Below are 13,241 nucleotides of genomic sequence, written 5' to 3' on the forward strand. Positions count from 1 at the left end.
AGTGACAGACCACACTAACAGGGGAGTGACGAGACCACACTAACAGGGGAGTGACAGACCACACTAACAGGGGAGTGACAGAGACCACACTAACAGGGGAGTGACAGAGACCACACTAACAGGGGAGTGACAGACCACACTAACAGGGGAGTGACGAGACCACACTAACAGGGGAGTGACAGAGACCACACTAACAGGGGAGTGACAGAGACCACACTAACAGGGGAGTGACAGAGACCACACTAACAGGGGAGTGACAGAGACCACACTAACAGGGGAGTGACAGAGACCACACTAACAGGGGAGTGACAGAGACCACACTAACAGGGGAGTGACAGAGACCACACTAACAGGGGAGTGACAGAGACCACACTAACAGGGTAGTGACAGAGACCACTAACAGGGGAGTGACAGACCACACTAACAGGGGAGTGACAGAGACCACACTAACAGGGGAGTGACAGACCACACTAACAGGGGAGTGACAGAGACCACACTAACAGGGGAGTGACAGACCACACTAACAGGGGAGTGACAGAGACCACACTAACAGGGGAGTGACAGAGACCACACTAACAGGGGAGTGACAAGACCACACTAACAGGGGAGTGACAGAGACCACACTAACAGGGGAGTGACAGACCACACTAACAGGGGAGTGACAGAGACCACACTAACAGGGGAGTGACAGAGACCACACTAACAGGGGAGTGACAGAGACCACACTAACAGGGGAGTGACAGAGACCACACTAACAGGGGAGTGACAGACCACACTAACAGGGGAGTGACAGACCACACTAACAGGGGAGTGACAGAGACCACACTAACAGGGGAGTGACAGAGACCACACTAACAGGGGAGTGACAAGACCACACTAACAGGGGAGTGACGAGACCACACTAACAGGGGAGTGACGAGACCACACTAACAGGGGAGTGACAGAGACCACACTAACAGGGGAGTGACAGAGACCACACTAACAGGGGAGTGACGAGACCACACTAACAGGGGAGTGACAGAGACCACACTAACAGGGGAGTGACAGACCACACTAACAGGGGAGTGACAGACCACACTAACAGGGGAGTGACAGAGACCACACTAACAGGGGAGTGACAGAGACCACACTAACAGGGGAGTGACGAGACCACACTAACAGGGGAGTGACAGAGACCACACTAACAGGGGAGTGACAGACCACACTAACAGGGGAGTGACAGAGACCACACTAACAGGGGAGTGACAGAGACCACACTAACAGGGAGTGACAGACCACACTAACAGGGGAGTGACAGAGACCACACTAACAGGGGAGTGACAGAGACCACACTAACAGGGGAGTGACGAGACCACACTAACAGGGGAGTGACAGACCACACTAACAGGGGAGTGACGAGACCACACTAACAGGGGAGTGACAGAGACCACACTAACAGGGGAGTGACGAGACCACACTAACAGGGGAGTGACAGAGACCACACTAACAGGGGAGTGACAGACCACACTAACAGGGGAGTGACAGAGACCACACTAACAGGGGAGTGACAGAGACCACACTAACAGGGGAGTGACAAGACCACACTAACAGGGGAGTGACAGAGACCACACTAACAGGGGAGTGACAGAGACCACACTAACAGGGGAGTGACAGACCACACTAACAGGGGAGTGACAGAGACCACACTAACAGGGGAGTGACAGAGACCACACTAACAGGGGAGTGACAGAGACCACACTAACAGGGGAGTGACAGACCACACTAACAGGGGAGTGACAGAGACCACACTAACAGGGGAGTGACAGAGACCACACTAACAGGGGAGTGACAGAGACCACACTAACAGGGGAGTGACAGAGACCACACTAACAGGGGAGTGACGAGACCACACTAACAGGGGAGTGACAGACCACACTAACAGGGGAGTGACAGAGACCACACTAACAGGGGAGTGACAGACCACACTAACAGGGGAGTGACAGAGACCACACTAACAGGGGAGTGACAGAGACCACACTAACAGGGGAGTGACAGAGACCACACTAACAGGGGAGTGACAGAGACCACACTAACAGGGGAGTGACAGAGACCACACTAACAGGGAGTGACAGACCACACTAACAGGGGAGTGACAGAGACCACACTAACAGGGGAGTGACGAGACCACACTAACAGGGGAGTGACAGAGACCACACTAACAGGGGAGTGACAGACCACACTAACAGGGGAGTGACAGGACCACACTAACAGGGGAGTGACAAGACCACACTAACAGGGGAGTGACAGACCACACTAACAGGGGAGTGACAGAGACCACACTAACAGGGGAGTGACAGACCACACTAACAGGGGAGTGACAGAGACCACACTAACAGGGGAGTGACAGACCACACTAACAGGGGAGTGACAGAGACCACACTAACAGGGGAGTGACAGAGACCACACTAACAGGGGAGTGACGAGACCACACTAACAGGGGAGTGACAGAGACCACACTAACAGGGGAGTGACAGAGACCACACTAACAGGGGAGTGACAGAGACCACACTAACAGGGGAGTGACAGAGACCACACTAACAGGGGAGTGACAGAGACCACACTAACAGGGGAGTGACAGACCACACTAACAGGGGAGTGACAGACCACACTAACAGGGGAGTGACAGAGACCACACTAACAGGGGAGTGACAGAGACCACACTAACAGGGGAGTGACAGAGACCACACTAACAGGGAGTGACAGACCACACTAACAGGGGAGTGACAGAGACCACACTAACAGGGGAGTGACAGAGACCACACTAACAGGGGAGTGACAGACCACACTAACAGGGGAGTGACGAGACCACACTAACAGGGGAGTGACAGAGACCACACTAACAGGGGAGTGACAGACCACACTAACAGGGGAGTGACAGACCACACTAACAGGGGAGTGACAGACCACACTAACAGGGGAGTGACAGAGACCACACTAACAGGGGAGTGACGAGACCACACTAACAGGGGAGTGACAGAGACCACACTAACAGGGGAGTGACAGAGACCACACTAACAGGGGAGTGACAGACCACACTAACAGGGGAGTGACAAGACCACACTAACAGGGGAGTGACAGAGACCACACTAACAGGGGAGTGACAGACCACACTAACAGGGGAGTGACAGAGACCACACTAACAGGGGAGTGACAGACCACACTAACAGGGGAGTGACAGACCACACTAACAGGGGAGTGACAGAGACCACACTAACAGGGGAGTGACAGACCACACTAACAGGGGAGTGACGAGACCACACTAACAGGGGAGTGACAGAGACCACACTAACAGGGGAGTGACAGACCACACTAACAGGGGAGTGACAGAGACCACACTAACAGGGGAGTGACAGAGACCACACTAACAGGGGAGTGACAGACCACACTAACAGGGGAGTGACGAGACCACACTAACAGGGGAGTGACAGAGACCACACTAACAGGGGAGTGACAGACCACACTAACAGGGGAGTGACAAGACCACACTAACAGGGGAGTGACAGAGACCACACTAACAGGGGAGTGACAGAGACCACACTAACAGGGAGTGACAGACCACACTAACAGGGGAGTGACAGACCACACTAACAGGGGAGTGACAGAGACCACACTAACAGGGGAGTGACAGAGACCACACTAACAGGGGAGTGACAGAGACCACACTAACAGGGGAGTGACAGAGACCACACTAACAGGGGAGTGACAGAGACCACACTAACAGGGGAGTGACAGACCACACTAACAGGGGAGTGACAGAGACCACACTAACAGGGGAGTGACAGAGACCACACTAACAGGGGAGTGACAGAGACCACACTAACAGGGGAGTGACAGAGACCACACTAACAGGGGAGTGACAGACCACACTAACAGGGGAGTGACAGAGACCACACTAACAGGGGAGTGACAGAGACCACACTAACAGGGGAGTGACAGAGACCACACTAACAGGGGAGTGACAGACCACACTAACAGGGGAGTGACAGACCACACTAACAGGGGAGTGACAGACCACACTAACAGGGGAGTGACAGAGACCACACTAACAGGGGAGTGACAGACCACACTAACAGGGGAGTGACAGACCACACTAACAGGGGAGTGACAGACCACACTAACAGGGGAGTGACAGACCACACTAACAGGGGAGTGACAGAGACCACACTAACAGGGGAGTGACAGAGACCACACTAACAGGGGAGTGACAGAGACCACACTAACAGGGGAGTGACAGAGACCACACTAACAGGGGAGTGACAGAGACCACACTAACAGGGGAGTGACAGACCACACTAACAGGGGAGTGACAGAGACCACACTAACAGGGGAGTGACGAGACCACACTAACAGGGGAGTGACAGAGACCACACTAACAGGGGAGTGACAGAGACCACACTAACAGGGAGTGACAGAGACCACACTAACAGGGGAGTGACGAGACCACACTAACAGGGGAGTGACAGAGACCACACTAACAGGGGAGTGACAGAGACCACACTAACAGGGGAGTGACAGACCACACTAACAGGGGAGTGACAGACCACACTAACAGGGGAGTGACAGAGACCACACTAACAGGGGAGTGACAGGACCACACTAACAGGGGAGTGACAGAGACCACACTAACAGGGGAGTGACAGACCACACTAACAGGGGAGTGACAGAGACCACACTAACAGGGGAGTGACAGAGACCACACTAACAGGGGAGTGACAGAGACCACACTAACAGGGGAGTGACAGAGACCACACTAACAGGGGAGTGACAGAGACCACACTAACAGGGGAGTGACAAGACCACACTAACAGGGGAGTGACAGACCACACTAACAGGGGAGTGACAGACCACACTAACAGGGGAGTGACAGAGACCACACTAACAGGGGAGTGACAGACCACACTAACAGGGGAGTGACAGAGACCACACTAACAGGGGAGTGACAGACCACACTAACAGGGGAGTGACAGAGACCACACTAACAGGGGAGTGACAGAGACCACACTAACAGGGGAGTGACGAGACCACACTAACAGGGGAGTGACAGAGACCACACTAACAGGGGAGTGACAGAGACCACACTAACAGGGGAGTGACAGAGACCACACTAACAGGGGAGTGACAGAGACCACACTAACAGGGGAGTGACAGAGACCACACTAACAGGGGAGTGACAGAGACCACACTAACAGGGGAGTGACAGACCACACTAACAGGGGAGTGACAGAGACCACACTAACAGGGGAGTGACAGACCACACTAACAGGGGAGTGACAGAGACCACACTAACAGGGGAGTGACAGACCACACTAACAGGGGAGTGACAGAGACCACACTAACAGGGGAGTGACAGAGACCACACTAACAGGGGAGTGACAGAGACCACACTAACAGGGGAGTGACAGACCACACTAACAGGGGAGTGACAGACCACACTAACAGGGGAGTGACAGAGACCACACTAACAGGGGAGTGACAGACCACACTAACAGGGGAGTGACAGACCACACTAACAGGGGAGTGACAGACCACACTAACAGGGGAGTGACAGACCACACTAACAGGGGAGTGACAGAGACCACACTAACAGGGGAGTGACAGACCACACTAACAGGGGAGTGACAGACCACACTAACAGGGGAGTGACAGAGACCACACTAACAGGGGAGTGACAGACCACACTAACAGGGGAGTGACAGAGACCACACTAACAGGGGAGTGACAGAGACCACACTAACAGGGGAGTGACAGACCACACTAACAGGGGAGTGACAGAGACCACACTAACAGGGGAGTGACAGAGACCACACTAACAGGGGAGTGACAGAGACCACACTAACAGGGGAGTGACAGAGACCACACTAACAGGGGAGTGACGAGACCACACTAACAGGGGAGTGACAGACCACACTAACAGGGGAGTGACAGACCACACTAACAGGGGAGTGACAGAGACCACACTAACAGGGGAGTGACAGAGACCACACTAACAGGGGAGTGACAGAGACCACACTAACAGGGGAGTGACAGAGACCACACTAACAGGGGAGTGACAGACCACACTAACAGGGGAGTGACAGAGACCACACTAACAGGGGAGTGACAGAGACCACACTAACAGGGGAGTGACAGAGACCACACTAACAGGGGAGTGACGAGACCACACTAACAGGGGAGTGACAGACCACACTAACAGGGGAGTGACAGAGACCACACTAACAGGGAGTGACAGACCACACTAACAGGGGAGTGACGAGACCACACTAACAGGGGAGTGACAGGACCACACTAACAGGGGAGTGACAGACCACACTAACAGGGGAGTGACAGACCACACTAACAGGGGAGTGACAGAGACCACACTAACAGGGGAGTGACAGAGACCACACTAACAGGGGAGTGACAGAGACCACACTAACAGGGGAGTGACAGAGACCACACTAACAGGGGAGTGACAGACCACACTAACAGGGGAGTGACAGAGACCACACTAACAGGGGAGTGACAGAGACCACACTAACAGGGGAGTGACAGACCACACTAACAGGGGAGTGACAGACCACACTAACAGGGGAGTGACAGAGACCACACTAACAGGGGAGTGACAGACCACACTAACAGGGGAGTGACAGAGACCACACTAACAGGGGAGTGACAGAGACCACACTAACAGGGGAGTGACAGAGACCACACTAACAGGGGAGTGACAGACCACACTAACAGGGGAGTGACAGAGACCACACTAACAGGGGAGTGACAGACCACACTAACAGGGGAGTGACAGAGACCACACTAACAGGGGAGTGACAGAGACCACACTAACAGGGGAGTGACAGAGACCACACTAACAGGGGAGTGACAGACCACACTAACAGGGGAGTGACAGACCACACTAACAGGGGAGTGACAGACCACACTAACAGGGGAGTGACAGACCACACTAACAGGGGAGTGACAGACCACACTAACAGGGGAGTGACGAGACCACACTAACAGGGGAGTGACGAGACCACACTAACAGGGGAGTGACAGAGACCACACTAACAGGGGAGTGACAGAGACCACACTAACAGGGGAGTGACAGAGACCACACTAACAGGGGAGTGACAGACCACACTAACAGGGGAGTGACGAGACCACACTAACAGGGGAGTGACAGAGACCACACTAACAGGGGAGTGACGAGACCACACTAACAGGGGAGTGACAGAGACCACACTAACAGGGGAGTGACAGAGACCACACTAACAGGGGAGTGACGAGACCACACTAACAGGGGAGTGACAGACCACACTAACAGGGGAGTGACAGACCACACTAACAGGGGAGTGACAGACCACACTAACAGGGGAGTGACAGAGACCACACTAACAGGGGAGTGACAGAGACCACACTAACAGGGGAGTGACAGACCACACTAACAGGGGAGTGACAGACCACACTAACAGGGGAGTGACAGAGACCACACTAACAGGGGAGTGACAGAGACCACACTAACAGGGGAGTGACGAGACCACACTAACAGGGGAGTGACAGAGACCACACTAACAGGGGAGTGACAGACCACACTAACAGGGGAGTGACAGAGACCACACTAACAGGGGAGTGACGAGACCACACTAACAGGGGAGTGACAGAGACCACACTAACAGGGGAGTGACAGAGACCACACTAACAGGGGAGTGACAGACCACACTAACAGGGGAGTGACAGACCACACTAACAGGGGAGTGACAGACCACACTAACAGGGGAGTGACAGAGACCACACTAACAGGGGAGTGACAGACCACACTAACAGGGGAGTGACGAGACCACACTAACAGGGGAGTGACGAGACCACACTAACAGGGGAGTGACAGAGACCACACTAACAGGGGAGTGACAGACCACACTAACAGGGGAGTGACAGACCACACTAACAGGGGAGTGACAGAGACCACACTAACAGGGGAGTGACAGAGACCACACTAACAGGGGAGTGACAGACCACACTAACAGGGGAGTGACAGACCACACTAACAGGGGAGTGACAGACCACACTAACAGGGGAGTGACGAGACCACACTAACAGGGGAGTGACAGAGACCACACTAACAGGGGAGTGACAGACCACACTAACAGGGGAGTGACAGAGACCACACTAACAGGGGAGTGACAGAGACCACACTAACAGGGGAGTGACGAGACCACACTAACAGGGGAGTGACGAGACCACACTAACAGGGGAGTGACAGACCACACTAACAGGGGAGTGACAGACCACACTAACAGGGGAGTGACGAGACCACACTAACAGGGGAGTGACAGAGACCACACTAACAGGGGAGTGACAGAGACCACACTAACAGGGGAGTGACAGACCACACTAACAGGGGAGTGACAGACCACACTAACAGGGGAGTGACAGACCACACTAACAGGGGAGTGACAGACCACACTAACAGGGGAGTGACAGAGACCACACTAACAGGGGAGTGACAGACCACACTAACAGGGGAGTGACAGAGACCACACTAACAGGGGAGTGACAGAGACCACACTAACAGGGGAGTGACAGAGACCACACTAACAGGGGAGTGACAGAGACCACACTAACAGGGAGTGACAGACCACACTAACAGGGGAGTGACAGAGACCACACTAACAGGGGAGTGACAGACCACACTAACAGGGGAGTGACAGACCACACTAACAGGGGAGTGACAGAGACCACACTAACAGGGGAGTGACAGACCACACTAACAGGGGAGTGACAGAGACCACACTAACAGGGGAGTGACAGACCACACTAACAGGGGAGTGACAGAGACCACACTAACAGGGGAGTGACAGAGACCACACTAACAGGGGAGTGACGAGACCACACTAACAGGGGAGTGACAGAGACCACACTAACAGGGGAGTGACAGACCACACTAACAGGGGAGTGACAGAGACCACACTAACAGGGGAGTGACAGAGACCACACTAACAGGGGAGTGACAGAGACCACACTAACAGGGGAGTGACGAGACCACACTAACAGGGGAGTGACGAGACCACACTAACAGGGGAGTGACAGACCACACTAACAGGGGAGTGACAGACCACACTAACAGGGGAGTGACAGAGACCACACTAACAGGGGAGTGACAGACCACACTAACAGGGGAGTGACAGAGACCACACTAACAGGGGAGTGACAGAGACCACACTAACAGGGGAGTGACAGACCACACTAACAGGGGAGTGACAGAGACCACACTAACAGGGGAGTGACAGACCACACTAACAGGGGAGTGACAGAGACCACACTAACAGGGGAGTGACAGAGACCACACTAACAGGGGAGTGACAGAGACCACACTAACAGGGGAGTGACAGAGACCACACTAACAGGGGAGTGACAGACCACACTAACAGGGGAGTGACAGAGACCACACTAACAGGGGAGTGACAGACCACACTAACAGGGGAGTGACAGACCACACTAACAGGGGAGTGACAGAGACCACACTAACAGGGGAGTGACGAGACCACACTAACAGTGGAGTGACAGACCACACTAACAGGGGAGTGACAGAGACCACACTAACAGGGGAGTGACAGAGACCACACTAACAGGGGAGTGACAGAGACCACACTAACAGGGGAGTGACAGAGACCACACTAACAGGGGAGTGACAGAGACCACACTAACAGGGGAGTGACAGAGACCACACTAACAGGGAGTGACAGAGACCACACTAACAGGGGAGTGACAGAGACCACACTAACAGGGGAGTGACAGACCACACTAACAGGGGAGTGACAGACCACACTAACAGGGGAGTGACAGACCACACTAACAGGGGAGTGACAGACCACACTAACAGGGGAGTGACAGACCACACTAACAGGGGAGTGACAGACCACACTAACAGGGGAGTGACAGACCACACTAACAGGGGAGTGACAGACCACACTAACAGGGGAGTGACAGAGACCACACTAACAGGGGAGTGACAGAGACCACACTAACAGGGAGTGACAGACCACACTAACAGGGGAGTGACAGAGACCACACTAACAGGGGAGTGACAGACCACACTAACAGGGGAGTGACAGAGACCACACTAACAGGGGAGTGACAGACCACACTAACAGGGGAGTGACAGACCACACTAACAGGGGAGTGACAGACCACACTAACAGGGGAGTGACAGACCACACTAACAGGGGAGTGACAGAGACCACACTAACAGGGGAGTGACAGAGACCACACTAACAGGGGAGTGACAGAGACCACACTAACAGGGGAGTGACAGAGACCACACTAACAGGGGAGTGACAGACCACACTAACAGGGGAGTGACAGACCACACTAACAGGGGAGTGACAGACCACACTAACAGGGGAGTGACAGACCACACTAACAGGGGAGTGACAGACCACACTAACAGGGGAGTGACAGAGACCACACTAACAGGGGAGTGACAGACCACACTAACAGGGGAGTGACAGAGACCACACTAACAGGGGAGTGACAGAGACCACACTAACAGGGGAGTGACAGACCACACTAACAGGGGAGTGACAGAGACCACACTAACAGGGGAGTGACAGAGACCACACTAACAGGGGAGTGACAGAGACCACACTAACAGGGGAGTGACAGACCACACTAACAGGGGAGTGACAGAGACCACACTAACAGGGGAGTGACAGAGACCACACTAACAGGGGAGTGACAGAGACCACACTAACAGGGGAGTGACAGACCACACTAACAGGGGAGTGACGAGACCACACTAACAGGGGAGTGACAAGACCACACTAACAGGGGAGTGACAGACCACACTAACAGGGGAGTGACGAGACCACACTAACAGGGGAGTGACAGACCACACTAACAGGGGAGTGACAGACCACACTAACAGGGGAGTGACAGAGACCACACTAACGGGGGAGTGACAGACCACACTAACGGGGGAGTGACAGAGACCACACTAACGGGGGAGTGACAGACCACACTAACAGGGGAGTGACAGAGACCACACTAACAGGGGAGTGACAGAGACCACACTAACAGGGGAGTGACGAGACCACACTAACAGGGGAGTGACAGAGACCACACTAACAGGGGAGTGACAGACCACACTAACAGGGGAGTGACAGACCACACTAACAGGGGAGTGACGAGACCACACTAACAGGGGAGTGACAGACCACACTAACAGGGGAGTGACAAGACCACACTAACAGGGGAGTGACGAGACCACACTAACAGGGGAGTGACGAGACCACACTAACAGGGGAGTGACAGAGACCACACTAACAGGGGAGTGACAGACCACACTAACAGGGGAGTGACAAGACCACACTAACAGGGGAGTGACAGAGACCACACTAACAGGGGAGTGACAGAGACCACACTAACAGGGGAGTGACAGACCACACTAACAGGGGAGTGACAGAGACCACACTAACAGGGGAGTGACGAGACCACACTAACAGGGGAGTGACAGGACCACACTAACAGGGGAGTGACAGACCACACTAACAGGGGAGTGACAGACCACACTAACAGGGGAGTGACAGACCACACTAACAGGGGAGTGACAGAGACCACACTAACAGGGGAGTGACAGAGACCACACTAACAGGGGAGTGACAGACCACACTAACAGGGGAGTGACAGACCACACTAACAGGGGAGTGACAGACCACACTAACAGGGGAGTGACAGAGACCACACTAACAGGGGAGTGACAGAGACCACACTAACAGGGGAGTGACAGACCACACTAACAGGGGAGTGACAGAGACCACACTAACAGGGGAGTGACGAGACCACACTAACAGGGGAGTGACAGAGACCACACTAACAGGGGAGTGACAGAGACCACACTAACAGGGGAGTGACAGACCACACTAACAGGGGAGTGACAGAGACCACACTAACAGGGGAGTGACAGAGACCACACTAACAGGGGAGTGACAGAGACCACACTAACAGGGGAGTGACAAGACCACACTAACAGGGGAGTGACAGAGACCACACTAACAGGGGAGTGACAGAGACCACACTAACAGGGGAGTGACAGAGACCACACTAACAGGGGAGTGACAGACCACACTAACAGGGGAGTGACAGAGACCACACTAACAGGGGAGTGACAGACCACACTAACAGGGGAGTGACAGAGACCACACTAACAGGGGAGTGACAGACCACACTAACAGGGGAGTGACAGAGACCACACTAACAGGGGAGTGACAGAGACCACACTAACAGGGGAGTGACAGAGACCACACTAACAGGGGAGTGACAGAGACCACACTAACAGGGGAGTGACAGAGACCACACTAACAGGGGAGTGACAGAGACCACACTAACAGGGGAGTGACAAGACCACACTAACAGGGGAGTGACAGAGACCACACTAACAGGGGAGTGACAGACCACACTAACAGGGGAGTGACAGACCACACTAACAGGGGAGTGACAGAGACCACACTAACAGGGGAGTGACAGACCACACTAACAGGGGAGTGACGAGACCACACTAACAGGGGAGTGACAGAGACCACACTAACAGGGGAGTGACAGAGACCACACTAACAGGGGAGTGACAGACCACACTAACAGGGGAGTGACAAGACCACACTAACAGGGGAGTGACAGAGACCACACTAACAGGGGGTGACAGACCACACTAACAGGGGAGTGACAGACCACACTAACAGGGGAGTGACAGACCACACTAACAGGGGAGTGACAGAGACCACACTAACAGGGGAGTGACAGAGACCACACTAACAGGGGAGTGACAGACCACACTAACAGGGGAGTGACAGAGACCACACTAACAGGGGAGTGACAGACCACACTAACAGGGGAGTGACAGAGACCACACTAACAGGGGAGTGACGAGACCACACTAACAGGGGAGTGACAGAGACCACACTAACAGGGGAGTGACAGACCACACTAACAGGGGAGTGACAGACCACACTAACAGGGGAGTGACAGAGACCACACTAACAGGGGAGTGACAGAGACCACACTAACAGGGGAGTGACAGAGACCACACTAACAGGGGAGTGACAGAGACCACACTAACAGGGGAGTGACGAGACCACACTAACAGGGGAGTGACAGACCACACTAACAGGGGAGTGACAGAGACCACACTAACAGGGGAGTGACAGAGACCACACTAACAGGGGAGTGACAGACCA

The sequence above is a fragment of the Salmo salar genome, chromosome ssa16, assembly GCF_905237065.1.
Source record: "Salmo salar chromosome ssa16, Ssal_v3.1, whole genome shotgun sequence".
In the NCBI taxonomy this organism is placed as follows: Eukaryota; Metazoa; Chordata; class Actinopteri; order Salmoniformes; family Salmonidae; genus Salmo; species Salmo salar.